This window comes from Artemia sp. Qi Xiang Cuo, chromosome 5 (assembly GCF_049724085.1).
Source record: "Artemia sp. Qi Xiang Cuo chromosome 5, ASM4972408v1, whole genome shotgun sequence".
Taxonomy (NCBI): Eukaryota; Metazoa; Arthropoda; class Branchiopoda; order Anostraca; family Artemiidae; genus Artemia; species Artemia sp. Qi Xiang Cuo.
The window spans coordinates 27,369,788-27,390,858 of NC_142798.1; the positions used below are offsets into that span (position 1 = coordinate 27,369,788).

At 35.6% G+C, this 21,071-nt stretch overlaps 2 protein-coding genes across 4 annotated transcripts in view; one reads left to right on the plus strand and one right to left on the minus strand.

Moving 5' to 3' along the window:
• The window catches only part of Sem1 (Suppressor of exocyst mutations 1), a 43,687-nt gene extending 36,200 nt beyond the window's left edge, over positions 1–7,487 (minus strand). Inside the window, exon 1 of the mRNA XM_089089465.1 lies at positions 7,341–7,487. The gene's annotated coding sequence lies outside the window, so the exon portion shown is untranslated. The remainder of the gene's footprint in view (positions 1–7,340) is intronic.
• A 6,955-nt stretch (positions 7,488–14,442) lies between these two features.
• Positions 14,443–21,071, plus strand: part of LOC148951989 (recQ-like DNA helicase blm-1) — a 117,165-nt gene continuing 110,536 nt past the window's right edge. The window contains exon 1 of one of the 3 annotated variants that reach the window (XM_089089459.1): positions 14,443–14,511. The gene's annotated coding sequence lies outside the window, so the exon portion shown is untranslated. Of the gene's footprint in view, positions 14,512–17,579; positions 17,668–21,071 lie in introns of those variants that run through there. The other 2 variants (XM_089089458.1, XM_089089460.1) reach the window with 2 other exon arrangements.

The following is a 21,071-nucleotide window of genomic DNA, read 5'->3' on the forward strand; positions in this document are numbered from 1 at the left end:
TCACATTAAATAATAGGAAATTAAAACTTTGAAAAAATAATTGGATGCTAAATAAAAATTCAATACAATCAACAGCCTATTGATAATTGTTAAAACAAACCTGAAACAAATTTTATAGTCTTTTTGTTTTTAACATTCTGATTTCTATTCTATATATCTATTGTTATTCTCTACATATTTCTTTTCTATTTATATAAACGAATGTTTTTATATTTTTGTCCACAGTTGTTAACCAACATCTGAATTAAATTTTGACTGTTTCCATTCAGGGGATATGGAATTTTAGCTCAGTATACTGTGACTGCAGAAAATCTGACATTAACCAAACATCTTCTTGAAACAAATTTGAATGAAGCCTTGGGAAGTCATCCCTTAAAAAAGCAAATTATACTAACTGATATATCAGTCTGATATATGAGCAGATTATCACTTATATATTACCTGTTTGTCTAGGACAAAGCCTGATTTGTGAACTTCATGTTGCCTGCCCTTGCTCACTTTGCTAAGAATGTTGGGCCTTCAGCCCTTACAATAAACCTTAGCTTACCAGGTGATGTTCAGGCCTCTGGATCTTGCAAAAAAGGTTTCTTACTGACTAATCTTTTCTTCATGTTCTTTTTCAGTACTTTACCAATTTGAACATGAGATTTAGAGAACAGAAAACAGCTGTATGTAATTTATTTTTTGTTTTAAGGCAGATTTTTCATGATTTGTATAATTTACAGCCATTCTTGTCTTTCTAGGATTATTTTGTAAAAATTACATGGTTCTAGCTTGAATACTGTAACTGTTATTACAATACAAGTAAATGCAAACACACTTATTTTGTACATTATATTGTTTTATACAGTACACTAACCACATTGTTACCAACAATCAAGGAATATGGACCCACCTGGCTTAACCCTATTACAAAAACTAATAAAAGTCCAGGTATAGTTAGTTGGTTTGATAACAGCATTTAAATTAGGTGCACCAAAAAAACATAGACTGGTGAGTTTTTTTATGTCTTGTTAGGAGGATTGATCCAGTACATTCAGAAACACTTAAAATAGTCTCTTGATTTGTAAAAATGATGCAGCGTTTACACTATAATGATGGAAAATTTTGCATGGGCACATATGCAGTATTTTATTTTGGATTGGTTTCTGTGCTTCTAGAGGTCAAATACTCAAACAAAAAAGTAGTTGAATTATATGAAAGAGTTTGAATTTACATGGAAGAATAGTTTAAATATCAAGATTTCAGGGGGAGACACAGGCCCAAAACCTACGTATGAGCCTACAGGTGTATTTTCTATAACAAGAAAGAGTTCTAATACCCCTTATAGTTTACAACAGCCTTATCTATTTCTTTGTCTATCTGACGTTTTCTTCAGGAAAAAAGCATTAAAAAAAACAGAATTGAATAGGGAAACTTGTTACTTTTTTTTCTCCTTAAATTGTAATCGTTTTATATTATGGAAGAACGTTTTTTCAACGCATTTTAAATTAACAATATAAGCTGAACTACACGAAAAACACAAAAGCTAAAGCACCATCTACTGAATATATATATATATATATATATATATATATATATGTATTAACCAATAGGGCTGTTCTTTTACTCATCTTTGTGCTAGGAACATTACATCTTTTCACAAAGAATGCTTAAAAGTGAAATCTTAGCACTAAGATCTTGCATCTTAGGGTGTTCTTTTGCAAACGTCTTTTTATCATTCTGCTCTGATCAACAGCCTAAGAACAATGATGAGTTTATCATCAAAGTTCTCTCATCATTGTTCTATGTGGCAGAAAGATGGCGTCTTTCACACTTTTTGCTAACATCAGTGAGCTGAAAGATCTTAGAACAAAGATGAGTTAAAAGAACGGAAATCTTTGCAGAAAGATGTGAGGTCCTAGATGTAAGAGATCTTAGTGCAAAAGAATGGCCCTAATGTATTTTATGATACCAGTTCCAGTCAGTAGACAACATATTCCAATTTAATATTAAAAGATTGTAAAGGGAAGATACAATTTTTATGATTGAGTATACTGAATTTTCAGCCTGCCAAATAAGCAATTTGTCTTTTATTTACAGCAATGCTGTTTTTTTGCTTACTCAGCAAGAACTTGGGTACTTTTATGACATCTAGCTAGTCCTAGCAATTGCAAAATTACCAGCTGTTTGATGGCCAGGCCAACATTTTTCCTAAAACATTATTGCTTCATAAGACAAAAGAATAGCAGCAGCCTTATATTCAACCTCAGTAAAGGTAATGGCAACAAAAAATGGAACCAAGGGTCACTACAGACAGGGGGGGGGGAGGAATTCAAGGTTTGAAAAGAAAGCTGCTTCCAGAATAATGTTATATTTTGATGCATTTTGTACTTTCATGTGCTTTTTTCTTCTGGGGGACGGGGGAGGCCAAGACTCCCCTTTTGGATGCCCTTTTTGGGACTGTCAGTATTGATCAGAAACACTAATTCTAAAAATCACTGAATGTAAAATCAAAATTGCCCAAGCAAGGAATAGCTCAATTTGTACAATAGCTCAATTCTAGATTATAGATTACAAGTACGCTATATTATGGTATTAATATATTAATGATAGAAAACTTCCAATCCCTTCCTAAAACTTTGAGTGTATAAAATTGTACCTAGAAGGTAACAGGAATTAACAATGGCTCCTAAACTACCAATTAAATCTGGTCCTCTCCTTGTATACACGAAGGAGGAGATACCCTAGTTCCAATGCCCTCTGACCAGGGAAATTGCACTAGATTGCATCTAACTAGGGAAAGATTCGTTTCAACATATTTCACTGACTGTAAACTCATATAACACAAGCTTCATGATTTGTCCTTGCTATAGTGTCATTTTGCATACATCTTTCTTCTCCTTTTCAAATCATTTTTTTTTTCCTGGTGACTGTATTGAGCTATTTAAAGACAGTTGACTGAAGCTTTTTGACAGTTTATCATTAGGATAGAATTACATCATTATGAATGCATAGCTAACTTCATTTAAACAAATTGTCAAACTCCCATGAGAGGTTTTTCAGATCAATATGACAGGTGGGATACATCACCTAACATTGCTTGTTTTGGAAGAATATATTCGGGCAGCATTCAATATGGGTGCTGAAGGATAATGCCCTGTGCTTGTGGAAACTAAAATTTTTAATGAAAACTAAAGCACTGGGATAAAAATTGAACTCCAGTGCAAATATTCGGGATGGTGTAAGGGGGGGGGGACAGTGCTTCCACTTCCAATTTTAAAATTTTGGGCAGATTGGCTGGATTTTCATGGGGGTAAAATAGAATGCAAGTGAAAATTAGGGATGACAAAACAGAGATATTCTTAGAGATGAGGCTGAAAAGGCACTATCCCATTAGAGGGAGAAGCAAAAATTCATAAATTATTTCATTTGGTGTCTGAGAAGGTTTTTGAGATACTTAAAAATAGTCAAAAGATGTTGTTAGGGAAGTACCTGAAAACACACAAAATTTTAAAAAACCAAGACAAACAAAAATATTTTCTTTTATGAAAATATGGTGGAAGATTGTGGATAATTTTTTATGGGGATCCATAAAAAATTATCCACCATAATTTTCTTTTTATTGTGTTCAGTGAATATTTTGGGATTTTGGTGTCTAAAAAGAGGGGATGTGAAATACAACTATCCTGCTGATTCTTTCACAGCCAATAGAAGTCCTTAAAAGTTGTCATTAGTTTTTTGCAAACATACAAGGCACATATATGAATGAATGTAGCTAGAAGTGAAAAGTACCCCCCATGGACAATTATGGTGTAACAGTTTTGCCATGGAATGTCAAGCCCCATCCCTGGAACCAGTCCAGTTTTTTTTTTTTTTAATGGGGACTTTGTTGTTCTTTAAAATTTCCAATATTTCTTTGAGCTTAAAAAATATAGTAAATTGCATTGTTCCACAGTTTTAAAATCATCAATTTTTACCAAATACCTACTTATGAATATTTACAAATCTTTACCACTCACATAGAGAACATAATAAAAAGCATTATATTGTTTCTATAGGAATTTCCAATATAATTATAATGTCTATTTTATCAACTCTTCCTTGTCTTTGTAACAGGCAACACAAGGAAGTGTTGTAAGAGTTAAAGGTAGACACAAGTGACTTTCTAACCATAAATCAGCCAGCAAAAAATAAAAGAAGGTCAGCACATGAGCTTTTCTTTCTTTTTTTCTTTTTGTTTGTCTTTCTTATTCTTTCTGTCTGTGTTGTTGTTTCTTTTTTTGTGTGTATACAGTAACATAATAATATTATGTTGTTGTGTAGTGTGAGTGAAAAATAAATAATAATGGTAATAAAAGTAGTATTAATATTGTCATACTAGAGTTTAGTATGCTCAATACCAGATGCACCAATTCACAAAAATATGGGGTATGGGCAAAGATTTTCTTTCTCAATGAAGATATTAAAAATGCATTTTGTTGCTTTCAATGTTTTCTAACAAAAATACCCCAAAAAAGGATTTTGAAGTTCTGGGGGCAGCCATTGCTCCCTCCCCCCAATTTGTGCCCTGGTTCCCTAATGACCACTAAACTTCAGTTAATTGTGCTTAACAGGAAGAAGATAAAACTTAAAATTCTACCCAGAAGATCCTTTGAAGCTGAAAGAAGTCTGATCTGGACTCCAGATGCTGATTTTCAGAAGAAGTTTTCTTCTGTAAGCCAAACAGTATTGAATCAAGACAAGCAGCATTTCAATCTTCTATATTTTGGTTAATGCAAACCACTGACCTTATCAAACCTTTTCATTTTGGAGCTCTGTTCAAGCATTTGGTTTCTTAACCCAGATAAACATGGGTTAGCCATTGTTATCAAATATTCACTGCCAAATTTGTAAAAACTAGTCCAACAGATGCAATTCTAATAACAAACCTAACAAGTTTCAAAATGGAATTTCTGATGGAATTGATGTCTTGTATCTTGCTTATGCAAACAATGTTTTCTTTGTCAGTCATTCTAGGGCTGAGCTCTCACATTCTGTCAGCTGGATCTCAGATCAGTTCAGACAGATTGGGCTTATGCTGAACATTGATAAGTGTGAATATATTTTGTTTAATTTGAGTGCGAGTCTCCCTCTTAATTGTGTTTTTTTTTTCTCTATTCCCTGTGTCTCTTCTTTTTGGTGGCTTGATCTTCACATTACTAATAATCTCAAAACACTTCGGGCTCTGACAGTTTCTAATGCAAAAAAAAAATTCAGATTGGATATTCAAAAATTGTTGCAAATAGAGGGAGGTACAATAGAAAAGCACTTGGGAAATTATATTCTTCATATTATATTTTTGTGATTCAAAAACATTCAATTATATTTTTGTGATCATTCTTTTCTCTTTATTATCTGGTTTTCTTCCAATTCTGAAGCCCAAAGATCTCAAATCTCTACAGACTTATTATTTTAATTTTTCTTGGTACCTTCTGTGTCTTCCTCCATGGGTTCAGAACTGGCATCTAATATTGCAATTCAGCCTCCCTGATTTACAGGAAAAAGTGACTGTGCTTGCGGGAAAGCTGTTGGAATCTGCAGGTCTTACTGTGCAACATAATTTATGTCATTTTATGTAAATAATTGTTAAGTGTGCAAGTTTGCTTCTTTTTTTGGGGAGAACAATTTTCTGCTGAGGAATTCAGAGAGTTTGGCAAATTCAACAACATTCAGGGATAATGGAACCTCATGCAGGGGGTTGAGGGATTACATAGCATAATTCACATTCAGAACAATATTGAATTTGATATTGAAAGGAAACCCAACAGAAACCTAATATTTTTTTCAAAATACTATTACTGCTATTACTACCACTAATGACTCACAGGAGCACCAAGCTGCCTGCTGCAAGAACAATCTTTGGTAATGTGCCATCCTTTTTGTAATGTGTCATGCTCTCTTTACCTTGTGCAGCAACTGACCAATATACTTTAGTGTACCTGTTTTCTGCATTGATCAGAGTAGTTATGGATTTATTCCAACTTGTTTCAGTATTGTCACCACTTATTAGAACCTCCTTATCAACTTTTGTAAGGTCTTGGTAAATCATCTGATAACTTTTAACTCTTTTTGATCATACAATTTACCTTGTGGTTACTGAATTTTATAAAGTAAAGATGTCATTTTTTTTTCTTTTAGTTTTGTATATATCCCTGTGCTATACTTGAGAGCATTAGAGTGGGATGGGGGCATTCTCAGAACAGCAACCATGATATTTGAAAAGAGCATAAAATAAGGAATCCAATAGTACTGCTTTTATTTTGTTAGTAGCCTATGTTTCCATTAGGTATTTTAATCTTTGTTTACAGCAAAAAAAAAAAAATAAATAAAAGAAAAGAGTAACTGGAAATATTACCAAATTTACCACTTATTGTAATTTACATAGCACAGCTCTTTCCTTCATATTAACTTAACAAGAAACACTAAACAAACACCAAGAAGAAAAGAGTCACACTATTGAAAATGAAGTTGGTATAGCATATAGCCTAAGCTATAATTGGGCTAACCTACACATTTGACTGTTAGGGGAGGGGTTGGTAATTGTGCTGAGAGCAATTAGTAGGCTACAGGCTATTCAGAAAGATCATAAAAAGATTCTTCCAGAGCTGTTTTCACCTTCATTTGGTTAATTTTATGATTATCTCACTGGTGAGATATCTAAGAAATAGACATAGGCCTATCTTTACAATCAGAATTCCATCCTGAATCTAAATATAACATTTGTTTGCATTGGAAATAACCTAAACTTTACTCTCCTTCCTAATAAGCTAATATATGCCCTGAATTGTACATAGGCTATGCAATGCATATTTGATTATTTATACACATTGCTAAATTAGTCTCAAGAAAAGAGTAATTTGTGGAGAAATAGGCTTAGTGCATAGCCTATAGGCTATAGGCCAACAACTCAGTGTAAATATTTACATATTAGGAGGGGTGCTCATAAAGTTCATTTTCAATGCAAATGAACGTTACATTTGGATTCAGGATGAAATTCTGATTCTAAAGGTAGGCCTGTGTCTATTTCTTAGATATCTCATTAGGCTAATATAGCCTAAGTTAATGAAAAAATTGAAAAGTCCATTCTAGCCAATTAATGAAAAAACATTCTATTTTATTCTTCTTTAAGTGGTCTTGAGTCATAGTAGGCTATGCTGTTGTCAGAAGGAGGGGGGATATTTTAAACTTGCTTTACTGGATTCAAATAAAAAAGGGTTGAACTACTCAGGACAGACTAGAGACTAAAAAAAATTTTCATACACCAGCCTCTCGTAGGATAATCAAAACATATTTGAAGACAAAAAAAATCGTGATCTTACCAATTAATATAAGAAATAACCAAATTCAAGCAGAATGACACTGCAAAAAATATTCAAATTCTTCAAAGGATCTGGATTAATCAAATCATCACATGAATTTACATTTACAACAGATGGTGGTAAAGCAGGATGAAGCGGTCACAAACATTTCCACGAGTTCCGCTTCGTAACGAGTCAAATTAGAATTTCTAAGGATACCACTGACATTTTTAAATCCACAAAATCTTTCCAGTCACTGGAGTCCAAATTTCGTTTTTGGTAAAAATTTATCTTTGAACTACTCGATGTGATAACAAAAAAATAGTGCCTTCCAATTCCCGTTCATAACTCTTCCCAAACATAATACTTGCTACCGTGACAGCTGCATCCCAGCTGCACCCCAATGCCTGAATATTGCTGTAAATTATATATATAGTAAATTTGCTGATATTAGTTGTTTATAGTGTTTTTTTTTCTGCTCGTTTTTCGTTAAAAGCTGATTCATAATGACAAATTCTGCTACTTAAAAAAGTTACTGAACTTTTGTAAATGACCTGTGTGGCTATGTACTGTCATTAAGAAGGGGGAGGGGGCTGTTATGAATATTAAAGATAAATGCTTGGAATAAAACTGGTGTTGGCGTAAGACTTGATAGTTTTTAACCAGAGCTTCTAGCCCTGGGTCAAGAGACATACCGGACGATAGGATTTATGCAAAGAATCATATATAAAAATAAAGAAAGTGGCCACCAGTACTGCAATTCAGCAAGCATTGCTGAACCCAGAATAAAGGAATAAAACCGCAAATAAGCACGTGGCTTTAGTTAGTTATCAAAGATAATTGCTTTAAAAAGATTGTTACTGGCGTGGAATTAGTATTTTAGTTTTTTTGCTGAATGCAAATGTCAAAGTAAGCAACCAAAAATGAAAGAAACTTAAGCTAATAAAGAAAATGTCACTAGTTATCTTTTGCAAACAGCTAGTTTGTGCTCGAAAATCGAACATTCGAGACCAAAATAAACAGAACTTTTCTTAAATTAGCTCTGTGACCATAAAATTATCCTCCTAGCATTTGGTAATAATGATAATTTACTTCTAACCCACTATAGAAAATTAGTTTTAGCTAATCATTAATATCAGCCCATGCTCGTATTTGCAAAGAAATAAACACTTTACATATATAAATTTCAAGACAGTAGGTAGTATTTATACAGTTTACAGAAAATAAATCACAATCAAGAAGGGTCATCTGGGAATTAGAATTAAATACCAAGTACTGGCATTTTCAGTATTAAAACTTAAACCAATCTTTTAATATAATGGAAAAATGAAAAGTACCAATTTTTGTAGCGTCAGCTTTGAGTGCCTAACAAGCAGCATAAGGTAAGATGCATTCGAAAAACCTGAGAAATTTTATAGTTGTGATCCGGTTAAAAATAGTAAATAAGGAGGCTTTGAAAATATCTGGTAAAGTACAGCTCCTTGGTCAAGTCCCAATCAATCGGGAATCCTGCTGAAAAATGCTGAACAAAAGTGTTTATAAGATTAATTTTTGCTGGTTTTTAGTTTAAAAACAAATAAAACTTAAACAATAAACTTAGATATCGTTAAATGTAGTAGCTTGAGTGAAGTAAGAGTAAACAACGTAAATTTGTTCCTATAATAAAGTTTGGGGCTGTTAAACCTGTTTTATTGTTATATTATAGTTGAAGTATGTGTAAAAAGAAAAATAACAGACTTTCTCAAGCCATATGTCTTAACTAACCGTGTAAGCTATCAGGTTTCTGCACCCCGTTGATGCAAAAGTCTACCTAAAAAATTGTTAGCTAAACTTCCTCAGAACGGGGTGCTACCATTCCATCTAACCGTCAAAAGCACTAAACGTCATTTCGTCGACAAGGAAAATCCATCAGAACATTGACACGTCAGGACATCGACAGTCATAACATCGACACGTCAGGACATCGAAAGTCACACTCGCTACCCGTCAGAACGTCGACAGTCATAACATCGACACGTCAGTTCATCGACAGTCACAATCGTTACCCGTCAGAATGTCGACAGTCATAACATCGACACCTCATAACATCTAAAATTTTAAACTTTAGTTTTTTGGGGTTTAGGGGGGACAGGTACCTAGGTTAGATTAGGTTACGTATTTAACATATGCTATGCTTTACCCCCACCCCCCTGATGTGCAAACATATAGCCGAAATTTGTTTCTAAACTATCATATAATTATTACTGTTATATAAACTTAAATAATTTTAGCATAACGAAAATCCGTCAGAGCCACTAACCGTCAGAACGTCGACAGTCATAACATCGACACCTCACAACATCTAAACAATTTTTTAATGTTATTACGTGTCGGTTTTATGACTGTCGACGTTCTGACGGGCAGCGATTGTGGCTGTCGATGAACTGACATGTCGATGTTATGACTGTCGACGTTCTGACGCGTAGCGATTTCGACTGTCATGACGTGTCGATGTTATGACTATCGACGTTCTGACGGGTAGCGATTGCGACTGTCGATGTCCTGGCGTACCGGTGTTACGACTGTCGATGTTCTGACGTGTCGATGCTCTGATGGATTTTCCTTGTCGACGAAACGACGTTTAGTGCTTGTGACGGTTAGATGGTTAGATGACGGATTTTGTCGATTTCCTGACGGTAGTGGTCCTGACGTGTCGATTTCCTGACTCCTTCCCCTCAGAACATATTAGTCAGGTGCGAAATCCAAAAGAATACAAGCTTGGAGAAAAAAGAGCATACCCAACTATGCAAGCCTGCCTCTAAGGATATTTGTAACAATCCAACAAAAGAATTTGCTAAATTTTATGTTTAAGAGGCTTCAGGCTCTTTTCCTAATACTCGAAAATAAAACTAAAAATTATTGTTCTGTTGAATCTATCTATAAAATAGTTTATGTATCCGAAGCAGTACCAACTGGGATTTTTTTTTACTTGACAGTTTCTTTGAAAACATGTTGTAAAATTTTTGGTTAACATGGGCTGCAGTTTGCTCTTTGCTGGATTGCGGCTAGTGCTGCAACCATCAGGGGAGACGGTAAGCCTTTAATTAAAAGTTGTTTTACAATCATGATTTGAATGGTCTAATTCTTGTGTCTATTAATCTTACATATACTCAGGGGTGGATCCAGGATTTTTTTCAGGGGGGGGGGGACAAAATAGGTTGATCCGATAAACTTGCGTTAGGAGTAAGTTTAATTATCGCAAATTTGCGTTAATTTAGTAAATTACACTACTTTAGACTATGTTAGGGGCGCGCGCCCCCTGGATCCGGCACTGCCTAGACTGCTTTGGAAATAGCGCCAAAAAGTCTCAGTTTTGAGGGCCATATGACACTTTACTCCAAAGCATTCATGACAAATTTATAAAACTCACATGGGCATAAGCATTAGCTTCCAAATGAGCCATTAACAGCATCTCTATGATCGTTCAATAATCTGCTAGCATTGATAAAAAAAGAAAAAAAGGGAGGCGTATAACTGCCACCCATTCCAAAAACTGAAGGGATTCTGTAAACCTCCAGTTTGAGGTTTTCAATAACGAAAAATTCAATGGTGTTCTGGTATCATGTTTGATGGTGTTCAGGCTCCTTTTGCATCATGTTTGGTATCATGTTTGGTATCATGTTTGGTATCATTTGGTATCATGCTTGGTTCTGGTATCATGTTTGATGGTGTTCAGGCTCCTTTTGCAATTCTCAAAATTTGTTTTCATAATTATTAGTTCTTATTAAGTTGAATCTGAACTATCTAGTTTGACGCTTATTGCCAGATGTGGCAAAAATCTAGTTGGGGCTTCTGGCTATTTCGGAAAGCAATTGAGTTAGGCGAATGTAACTTTCATGAAAGTTACATTTTGTAAGAGGCTCTGGCCTACGTTTTTGCATTATATTATTATTATTATGAGTAAATCCAACAACTTAAATATACCCTTGGAAGGTATTATCAATCTACTGTCTCTGTTGTTTTGTTATTCCTAGGGCTTAGAAAATTCAGTTGATGACCTAGCTAACTTACCTATACATGTATAAAAAAAACTTTTTACATTTGTTTTGGGTGTTCAGTCTCTTTCGTATTGGCTCTGGTTTCTGAGAATGCAATTCGTATTATTTCAGCAGTATTTAAGCCATATCAAGCCATTTTCCCTGAATTTTGGGGCTAAAGTTAAAATCACTAGAACCTTAAATATTAGGACTAAGCAAAGGTATGAGGCTCAAAACACTCACCTTGTACCTCGTTTGAGTTGCATATCTATTTCTCAAGGTTTCAATTTTATATCACAAAGATGGTAAACGGTTATCAAAGTTCAGTTCCTTCTGAGAGGAGCTATCCCTGAAAGGTACTTCAAAATGCCGTTCCAGGAGACCATTGAAACTTTGGATTCATTTAGTGTCGTTCACCTAACTAAACTCCTTTCCAAGATTCACAAAAACCCCTCATCTCGAATTTTACCAACAAATGCTTCTCACTAGACAGTTTCCTAAGAAACAAGTTTTTAACTTACAGTTACTATGGACCTTGGTTTATTTTTACTAGGATGCATCTATTGCTGATAGATGTCCAGATGTCCAGATAGGCACACATCTAGATATGCATATGAAAATCCTATCTAATCCAAAAACACAACTACTAAAAAATTTCAGAGAACTGAGCTTTTTACCACTTCATGACAAGCTCATCTATGTAGTTAAATCTAAAATGTCACACACATTAAATGGCAATAAAATATTATAATTGTGATTAATATTTCTTTTTTTGGGCGCTTTTCTAGTAAAGGTTGTTCCCTTGAGATTATGTTGATTATGAATTAGGACCATGAACTGGTCAGTTTTTGAACGACTAACTAGGTCGTTTTTGCACCAAGTCATAGTAATACAATGTAATTTTGTAGCTGGGACAAAGCCAGTTTTGCAGAGTTTAAGGAGTTTGTCTACATCACTTTTGGGAACGTCCACAGCTTGAAATTAGCTTGATTTGCGCATAATGGCGAGTTGGCTGGCTTTTGTACTGAGTCAGAACTTAGATCATTGCTTCAATGAGCAAGTCTGCAATTATGCTGTAAATTCTGAATGTTGGAGTTGCTTCTTTCTTTCACCGATAAAAATTCAGCAAAGATACGAAATTCTCAAGTTTGGAATTTGCTTGCTTTTTCAAGGAATCAAGACTAGGCTAATTTTTTTTTAACCAGGTCCATATTTAGTTTTTCTTCGGATATCTCTCAGTACTGCATGAAATTTAGACGGAATGAGGATCAATGGTAGAAGTGGCGTAATTTAGTAAAAATCCTGAGGGGGGGGGGCAAAATGGGGTCTAGATGAGGCATTTGCCTCCCTGATTCATTGAAAATTACGTCCCTGAAGGGTATCTGACAGAGGGCTTTACTCCCTTCCGACTTTAAAGTGATACCACGCCAATTACTACAGTTTTCTACTTTTCTTAAACAAAATAATGATAGCCCTATTCTTCTGGCATGCAGGAATTCTCTCAGTTTTCAGTATCTTAGTTGAGGGCATGATTCAAGAGTTCAGCAAATGCTCGGGTATGATTCAACGGGAGATTGGGCAAAGGCCATTAACTTTCGTGGATTTGCAAGTCTTGAATATGCGCAATAAAATTTGTGTCGAGACAAGCTGATTGCTTCTATAATAATTTCAGATTGAAAAAGTGACACTCTAGCTATAAATTTACAGAATTTGAGGGTTGAGAAAAGTTTGTTGCTTAATTAAAGTTGTCCTTTTAACTTCTATCGATGTTTGCTTTCTTAGAGAAGAGATTTTCTTTGATTTAGATGACAGGATGGGGCTCACTGAAAACTTTTGTGATTTACTCTGTGACGTTATATACTGTCCCACGATCACCGTAACTAGCAGCTGCATCTACTTTAGCAACCTTTGTTTCAAGGTATTCCACCTACTAAAAATCCTGACGGCTTAAACCTCCAAAGAAAAATAATAAAGAGAACCAAGGATACGATCTGAAGTCATTAGAATTCACTGTAGAAAATATATTTGTCTGAATAGTCAAAAGTGTTCTGTGCACAAGAGCAGAAGACAAAACAAGATTAAAACAGCGAGAACACAAAGATAACGCATACCTAAAAGGATTTTGAAAGTATTCCAATCTAAAAAATAAAAAAGGAAATAAAAATAAAATAAAAAACTCATCAATTTCACACTAGAGTGTCTTCTGTCGAGTCAAAAGAGTACCCAAAGTAAAGCTAAAATTTAGCATTATTGAGCTATTCCAATCCTGTGACGTCAATTGGGGGTGGGGTCAAATGCACCCTTGATATTTTTGCCCCACCCCAGATTTAGTTACATAACCTTTTTAGTAATTCTATTAAAATATATCATTCATTTTAGAATTTTTTTTTTATTGAAAAAAAGACCCACCCGCATATTTAAAGGTAATGCATTCTATCCCTCTTCCCTTAAATTTTCGAAAACTAGAGTCACTTTTCCAGTCATAGAAAAAATATTACTCGCAGTAACTTAAGTTATATTGGATTTCCATTCAATAGAGCAAGCACTTAACGAAGGAGTTTAAAATGGTCTGTGACTAGCTAGCTCAAATATATCAACCAATCAGAAAAATTTACATTTAGTACAGTAATAATACACAAAAAAATGAACAAGGAACAAATTGATAAAGTAATGCTTTCTCCACAATCCGCCGGACCAAAAAAAAAGCACTGAACAACTTATCCAAAATCCCCATATCTAACCTGTTGCGAAATTGTTTTTTTTTTCGCTATTTTTGTTACATTTATTTTTATTTTTCATGAAAAAATTAAGTGTTACGAAATGAGTGGTTAATTCGTCTATCTGTATCACAATTGAGAGCTGAAACCGTTTCTGACGTTAGATTTTCTCATAAACGTAAAAAAAAATGAAAAAAAAAATCCATTTTTAGTAAAAAAAAAATAACAAAATTTCGCTATTTTTGGCAAAAAAAAAACAAGTGATAACGATGATATCATTTTTTTGTGTGTTTTTTTTTGTCCGTTCGTTTGTCTTTTTTCAGTACACATCCAGATCTTTTCAAGCTGGCGTGATTACACTTACACACGTTCTCAACACCATCTTGTGGCAACCGAGCTGCAGTCTTATGCAAATAAAAAGTTATCTCCGGTCCGGATCGTACAAAGAATCTCATTCAGGTTTGTAGTTTATTGATATAAATGTTAGGGTAAATAACTTGTAAATAAGTTGAATTGCATAGCCTTAATCAGGACATGGCCTGCATTAACAAAACTTCTTCTCTGCATACTCCCCTTCATAGACCATTTTGCTTATCATTGCCATCTACTGGTGCAGGTATAAGCAGTTGAAAGATACATTTCCCTGCGTTTAAAGCGCAGCTCACCGAACAGCAAAGCTCTGGCTGCAGTACCTTGACATGGTTGAAAAGCTTCCCAAGTTTATACGTGCCGAGAGACTAGGCCTATGGGACCTGCATTTGCAGGTTGCAGCAGAAATACTTCCCTACCTAGCCGCATCTGGGCACAACCTTTACGTGAAATCTGTCTGGTTGTACATCCAAGAGGTGACTAAGATCCCCGGTCATCACCCAAAAATGTTTCAGATGTTCAGTGGGCAAGGACACACGATTAGAAGGTCAGATCAGCGCTGGGCCGGCCTCTCAGCAGACTTAGTTATTGAACAAGAGTACAGTACATGCGAAGCCTAAAGACATCGGGAGGACTTACTGGTGGTGGTGGCATGACTGAAGAACAGAGAGGGATTTGGGTCCTATCGAGGCCGGCGTGTCTTGAGGTCAACCTGTTGATGCAGAACCTGACGAATATCGGCTACTCTACAAGCGAGCAGCATCGTGACTTGAGTCTGAACAGACAAACCCGTGACCGTGAAGATACCGCGAAGCTGGTAGATTTCTTCGAAGTGTCATCCCCATTCAAAGGCAATTTAAAACTGAGAGACGTTGCAAATGGAGTAACTTCATCTCCAAACGTGAATGTTGACGAAGCTGAATCTGCTGGGAAGAAAATCTTAGACAAGATGTCAGAAAAGACCTTGAAGGAACAAGTCTTTAAAAAGAAAGAACAAGTGACTCTGATGACCACAAAAAAGTCGGGCTCTTGTGAGGTGGTGCACATCGACCTGGTGCTACTTTTTCAGAGGTTCAGTATCGTTGCCCAGAGGTCTAGTCTCAAGGAAGATTATTTCAAGTTTGAGCTCTATACCATTCCTCCTGCTCTTTTCGAAAGAAACGGATTCATGCGAAAGGCCAACAAGCCCAAGCTAGCAAAAGCAGTCTATCAGTCATATGGGTTTGATGCTCAGTCCCCAAGACCGGTGGGAATTACCAGCTTCGTCTTAGACGGGGGCGCCCTTCTCCATCGGATCCCGAGGAAGGTCACTTCCACATACAAGGCTATCATGTCTTCGTACATTCATTACGTCGAAAAAAAGCATCTCCGTGCAGTTGTCGTCTTCGACGGATACGACGGCTGTCCGTCAATCAAAGGTGCAACCCATTTGCGTCGAGCTGGATCTGTCTGCCACGAAGTGTTATTTACCGAAGACATGAATCTTTGCATGAAGAAGGAGGAGTGTCTTTCATGCAAGGAAAAAAATCGCGTTATCTGAAGATTCTTGGAAACACTCTGGTAGCCAGCGGTTGCGATTTATACCACTCTGAAAGAGATGCTGATCTAGAAATAGTGAAGAAGGCCACGGAAACTGCACTCTATAGCGACACCATTGTGGTTGCTGATGACATTGATGTTCTCGTCCTCCTCGTCTGTCATGTAGACAAGAGTTCAAATCGAGTTTACTTCTCGCCGGAAGTGAAATTCGGAAGTGACTGCTCAGCTTGGGATGTTTGTCAGATAAAAGACAAGCTAGGATCGGCAGTTTGCCAGCTGATGCCGTTCTGTCACGCCATACTGGGTTGCGACAAAACATCGTACCTTTTATGACATCAGAAAAGGAAAAGCTCTTCAGCTATTGTTATCCAGCTCGAGCTTCAGAGACGCCAGTACCCTGTTTACCAAAAAATCTGCATCTCATGATGAGATAGCTGCGGCTGGAGAGAAAGCTTTGCTGAAACTCCACAACTGCCAGGATCTGCCAAGTCTTGACACTACCAGGAACCAAGTTTTCCAGAGAAAAGTCAATACTGCCACCTCATTCGTACACCCACAAGAGCTACCTCTGACTATAATGGCAGCAAAGTATCATTCGTTCCCAGTCTACAACCAGGTTCATATTTGGCTTGGGAACACGGTTGACCCCCTAAGCTGGGGATGGAATCTTCAAGGCAACGAAGTCTTAGAGCCAAAAATGACGGATCTCCCCGCTCCTCCTCCTCATCTTCTAAAGACAGTGAAGTGTTCTTGCCGAGCTGATGGTTGCGACAGTGAAAGATGCTCCTGCAAGAACAATGGCCTTGAATACACCATAGCTTGTCGAGTATGTAGAGGAGTTTCATGCAACAACGCGAAGTGTCAAGAATATGAGTTTTCTGAGGATGAGCTTTAAGCCTGTGATTTAATTTTCCGTGTGATTTTTGTTCCTTTGATCAATCAGATGTGAAATTTTCTTTCGTTTTATTACAAATAATTTTACCACGTCGTTTTTTATGGTGATAAAAGTGAATGGATTCGATCTCAAATGCCTGCGAAGAGCAAGGTTTTTGGGGAAGGGTGGGGAGGATGGGTATTAAAAAGATCTTGAAGTATCTTGGAAAACTAGTTTGTCAACTCAAAACTGATCTAGAAACTTCTATCGAACGCTTGTTTTTTTTTTTACCTAAAACGTTAAAATTTGTTCATTTTTGTTCAAAAACAGAGTATTTCTGATTTATTTTTTGACATTTCGGAAAAAATAACATCAGATATCGTTTCGGCTTTTAAATTTGATACGGAAAGACATATCAAACACCAGTTTCGTGATATTTCATTTTTTCCAAAAAATAAAGATTAATAAAAAAAAACGGCGAAAAAAACAAATTCGCAACGAGTTGGAGATGGGGATTTTGGATATATTGTTCAGCGATTTTTTCTGGTCTGGATAGTGAAGATAGAATTAGTTTATCAATTTGTTCCTGGTCAAACCTTATTATTCCTGTACTAATTCTTACAAACCATAAACAAACGAGTTTTGTGGGCCGACCTGGCCAATGTGAAATTACTGTTGCTTTAATAGAACTCTATAACATTGGTATTTATCACTAAAATCTAGATGGTATGATGAAAGATTTAGAAATTTAAATATGCAGACCATGGTCCTACAGCACAATATAAGTTGGATGTAAAATCTTAGCTTCAAGTTTGCAATATTTTTGTGAGTGGGTTAGAATGCATTTTTTTTTTATTCTTTAGAAATTATTGATTCTGTTGCCTTTTTAGAATCTTAGATAATTGTGTAATAAGCTAGGCTATAAGCTGAAGTGAATTTTGGGAAGATGAATAGGCTAGGCTGATTTACCAGATCCCCAAGGGGGTCAGAAACAATTTGTGCCAATAAATCCTCAATGTAATGGCAAACCAGTGATGATGAATTTGAATAAGCCTTGTCAGCTAAGGGCTAGGCATTCTGCACCTCCACCAAGAAGTTGGAATAACCAACATCAAGCTTAACCTTCCCAATGCCATGCCTATCTGCAGCACTATCAAAATTTGTAAATGGTGATCAAACCTTTGTGATCCAAAGAGAAACAGCACACTATTCCCCATGTTGCACTGTGCTGGTAAAATTTTGGTTTAGCTAGCCTACTTTTTGTAGATAAAAAACAGTAGCCTACTTTATGTTGATAAAAAAACAATTTTTGTAATAGGCCTAAATCCAGGGTAAAAAAATATTCTGGGTAGGTATTGCCAAGCTTTCATGTTAACCCTCTTCTGATTTCCAAGTCTTAGAAATTTGCCTTGGCCTACTTGATTGGTCTAGCCTATTGAAATAGGCCTATTGAAATTATTGAAATTTTTACAAAACAACATTTTACCTCAATTTCCACTTATCAGTTTCTTTTACTCTTGATTTAGCTCTGAAAATGCAATTCCTATTAGGCTATTTGAGTAGACTTTTAAGCCATATCAATAGGTTTTTTCTAAATTTAGGAAATGTAGTTACAGATCTTTGAAACCTAATAAATTGGGATTGAGCAAAGGTGTGAATCTGAAAACAGTTTTGTTGTTCTTCATGTAAGCAGAAGATCTAATTTGCAAGGTTTCACTTATATAGGCTAACACAAAGATTTTTAAAGGCCAGGGCCCTCTAGAGGAAGGAGTTGAGTTAGGTACTTCAAAATACCTTCCTAGGACATACTTTAGTCTGTAGACCCATCCCTGAAAGTTTCATTTTCTTAACCTAACCCCTTTCCAAGATAGTAAATAGTAGGCCTAGCTAGACTAGAATTTCACCCAATATGCCTACAGCTAATAGATTTACACCATTAAATACATAGAAATTTCCAGCCTTGTTATGTGAAAGTGATTAAATAAGAAAACAAGTTTTTTTTTTAGCTGAAAGTAAGGAGCAACATTAAGACTTAAAACAAACAGAAATTGTTATGTATATGAGGGGGGGGGGGGCGGAGCAGGTGCCCCCTCCTCAACACCTTGCTCTTCATGCTAAAGTTTTTTGGCACTTTAAGAAAAAGTTACCTATTGTTTAGATTAAATGACCCTTGTGTTTCAGGAGTTGTTTTTAAAGAATTAGACAACATATAAACTTTAGCATAAGATCAAGGTGTTGAGGAGGGGGCAAACCCCCTCATATATTTAATAATTTCTGTTTGTTTTAACTTTTGATGTTGCTCCTTACTTCAATTGAAAAAAAACTGTTTATTTTTGTTTTTGTAACAAAAGTTAGTTTTCTTTATTTAATTTCTTATTGTTTTTTAAATAATGATAGGATATCTGGCTCCACCTCCATGGAAAAATTCTCCTTTCCACAGAAATGTCTTCTTGACATTTCAATCCTGGCAAAAATTTACCCTAGACAATTATTCTTAGCATCTCCATGCATAAAATTGAATTGATGAAGAGAAAGCAAGGCATATAAAGAAATTTTGTATAGGAATTCTGGCAATTTCACCCAGTTTGAAATTTCCCCTGAAAAGTTCTCCCCCTGGAAGCTTCCCTCTCTATGGAAAATTCTCTCTATACAAAATCCCACAGCAGAAAATTCTCTCCATGCAAAATCCCCCCAGCAGAAAATTCATCCTCCCCTCCCCACCCAAAAGATTTATGCATATTCCCCAATAACAAATACTATATGTAAACAATGGACACATTTCATACCTTAAATACCTTTCCCCAGGAGCTGTGGGGGGTCATTTTATCTCCAAAGACATAGTTATTAGGCCTTTCAACTATGTTGAGCAAAATAGCTGTTTCAAAAATTTGATTGGACAATTTTGGCAAAAAAGTGGTGTGAGAGGGGGCCTAAAAGCCCAAAAGCCCACCAATTTTTTTGGTCATTTAAAAAGGGCACTAGAACTTTTTATTTCCATTAGAATAAATCCTCTCTCAACATACTAGGCCCACTGGGTCAATACAATCATCACTGGGGGAAAAAAAAACATCCATCTGTGATCTTTCTTCTGGCAAAAATTACAAAGTTCCACATTTTTGGAGGTAGGAACTAACAACCTCTACACTAAGGCTCTTTGATATGCTGAATCTAATCTTGTGATTTTTGTTAAAATTCTATGACTTCTAGGGGGTCTTTCCCCCTTTTTTTGAAAATCAGACAAATTTTCTCAGGCCTGTAACTTTTGATCAGTAAGATTAAACTTAATGACTCTTATATGTTTGGAATCAGCATAATAAGCCAATTCTTTTGATATGTCTATTGGTATCAAAATTCTGGTTTTTAGAGTTTCGGTTACTATTGAGCTGGGCTGATCCTTACAGTTTGCTGACACAAACTGTTTGATGATGGGATGAGTGCAGTAAGAAACCCAGATAAATTTGCATTTTACAATATAATTTAGCTAGGATGAAAGTAAATACATCAGTTGATGTTTTTCTTTAGTTCAAGAATTGTTTTCAGGGCAAACTCCATGTTGAACCCTTAATGGGGCTCCCATAGGTGTAGCAGTCCATAGTTTCCAAAAGTTTAAAAATATGTTTTAAAAAATTGTTTAGTGAGAAAAAATTTCCATTTTCAACAAATACAATTTCCATTTTCAGCAAATAAAAATTGTCAGGTTCCATGAGTATTCTCTTTTATTCAGCCATTTCTTGTTTTGACTACTTCTATCAAGGAGTTGCTGTCACAAGTGCAGATAAAAGCACTTTCTATTGGCTGAACTAATTAAAAAAATAGTTGCCTTTTGGGGCCCCATTAAGGGCTCAGAATGGAATTTGCCCTGTAAGAAATTAATGAGTTTGAAAAGAGCATAAAACATAGCATAGTGATGTATTGCCTTCCTTCCTAGCTAATTTATATAAATATGTAGAAAATTTGGTATTTGTTTAGCCTTGTGTCACCTGATAAGGAGACATGTTAAGAAAACAATTCTTACTTTAAAATATGTATAATGATCCTAGTTCTTATATTATCCAACGGGAGAATCTTTATCATCAAGTCTTTCCTCTAAAAATCATTCTTTTTCCATCTATAAATAAAAAATTTCCGAAACCCATGCTGCTGAGATTCAATGCTTAAGTCTTTTTAAATTGCCGCTATAAATTGCCGCCTAATAAGTTCTTTTATAGATAGTATTCATGCCGGTCTTTAGCATTCA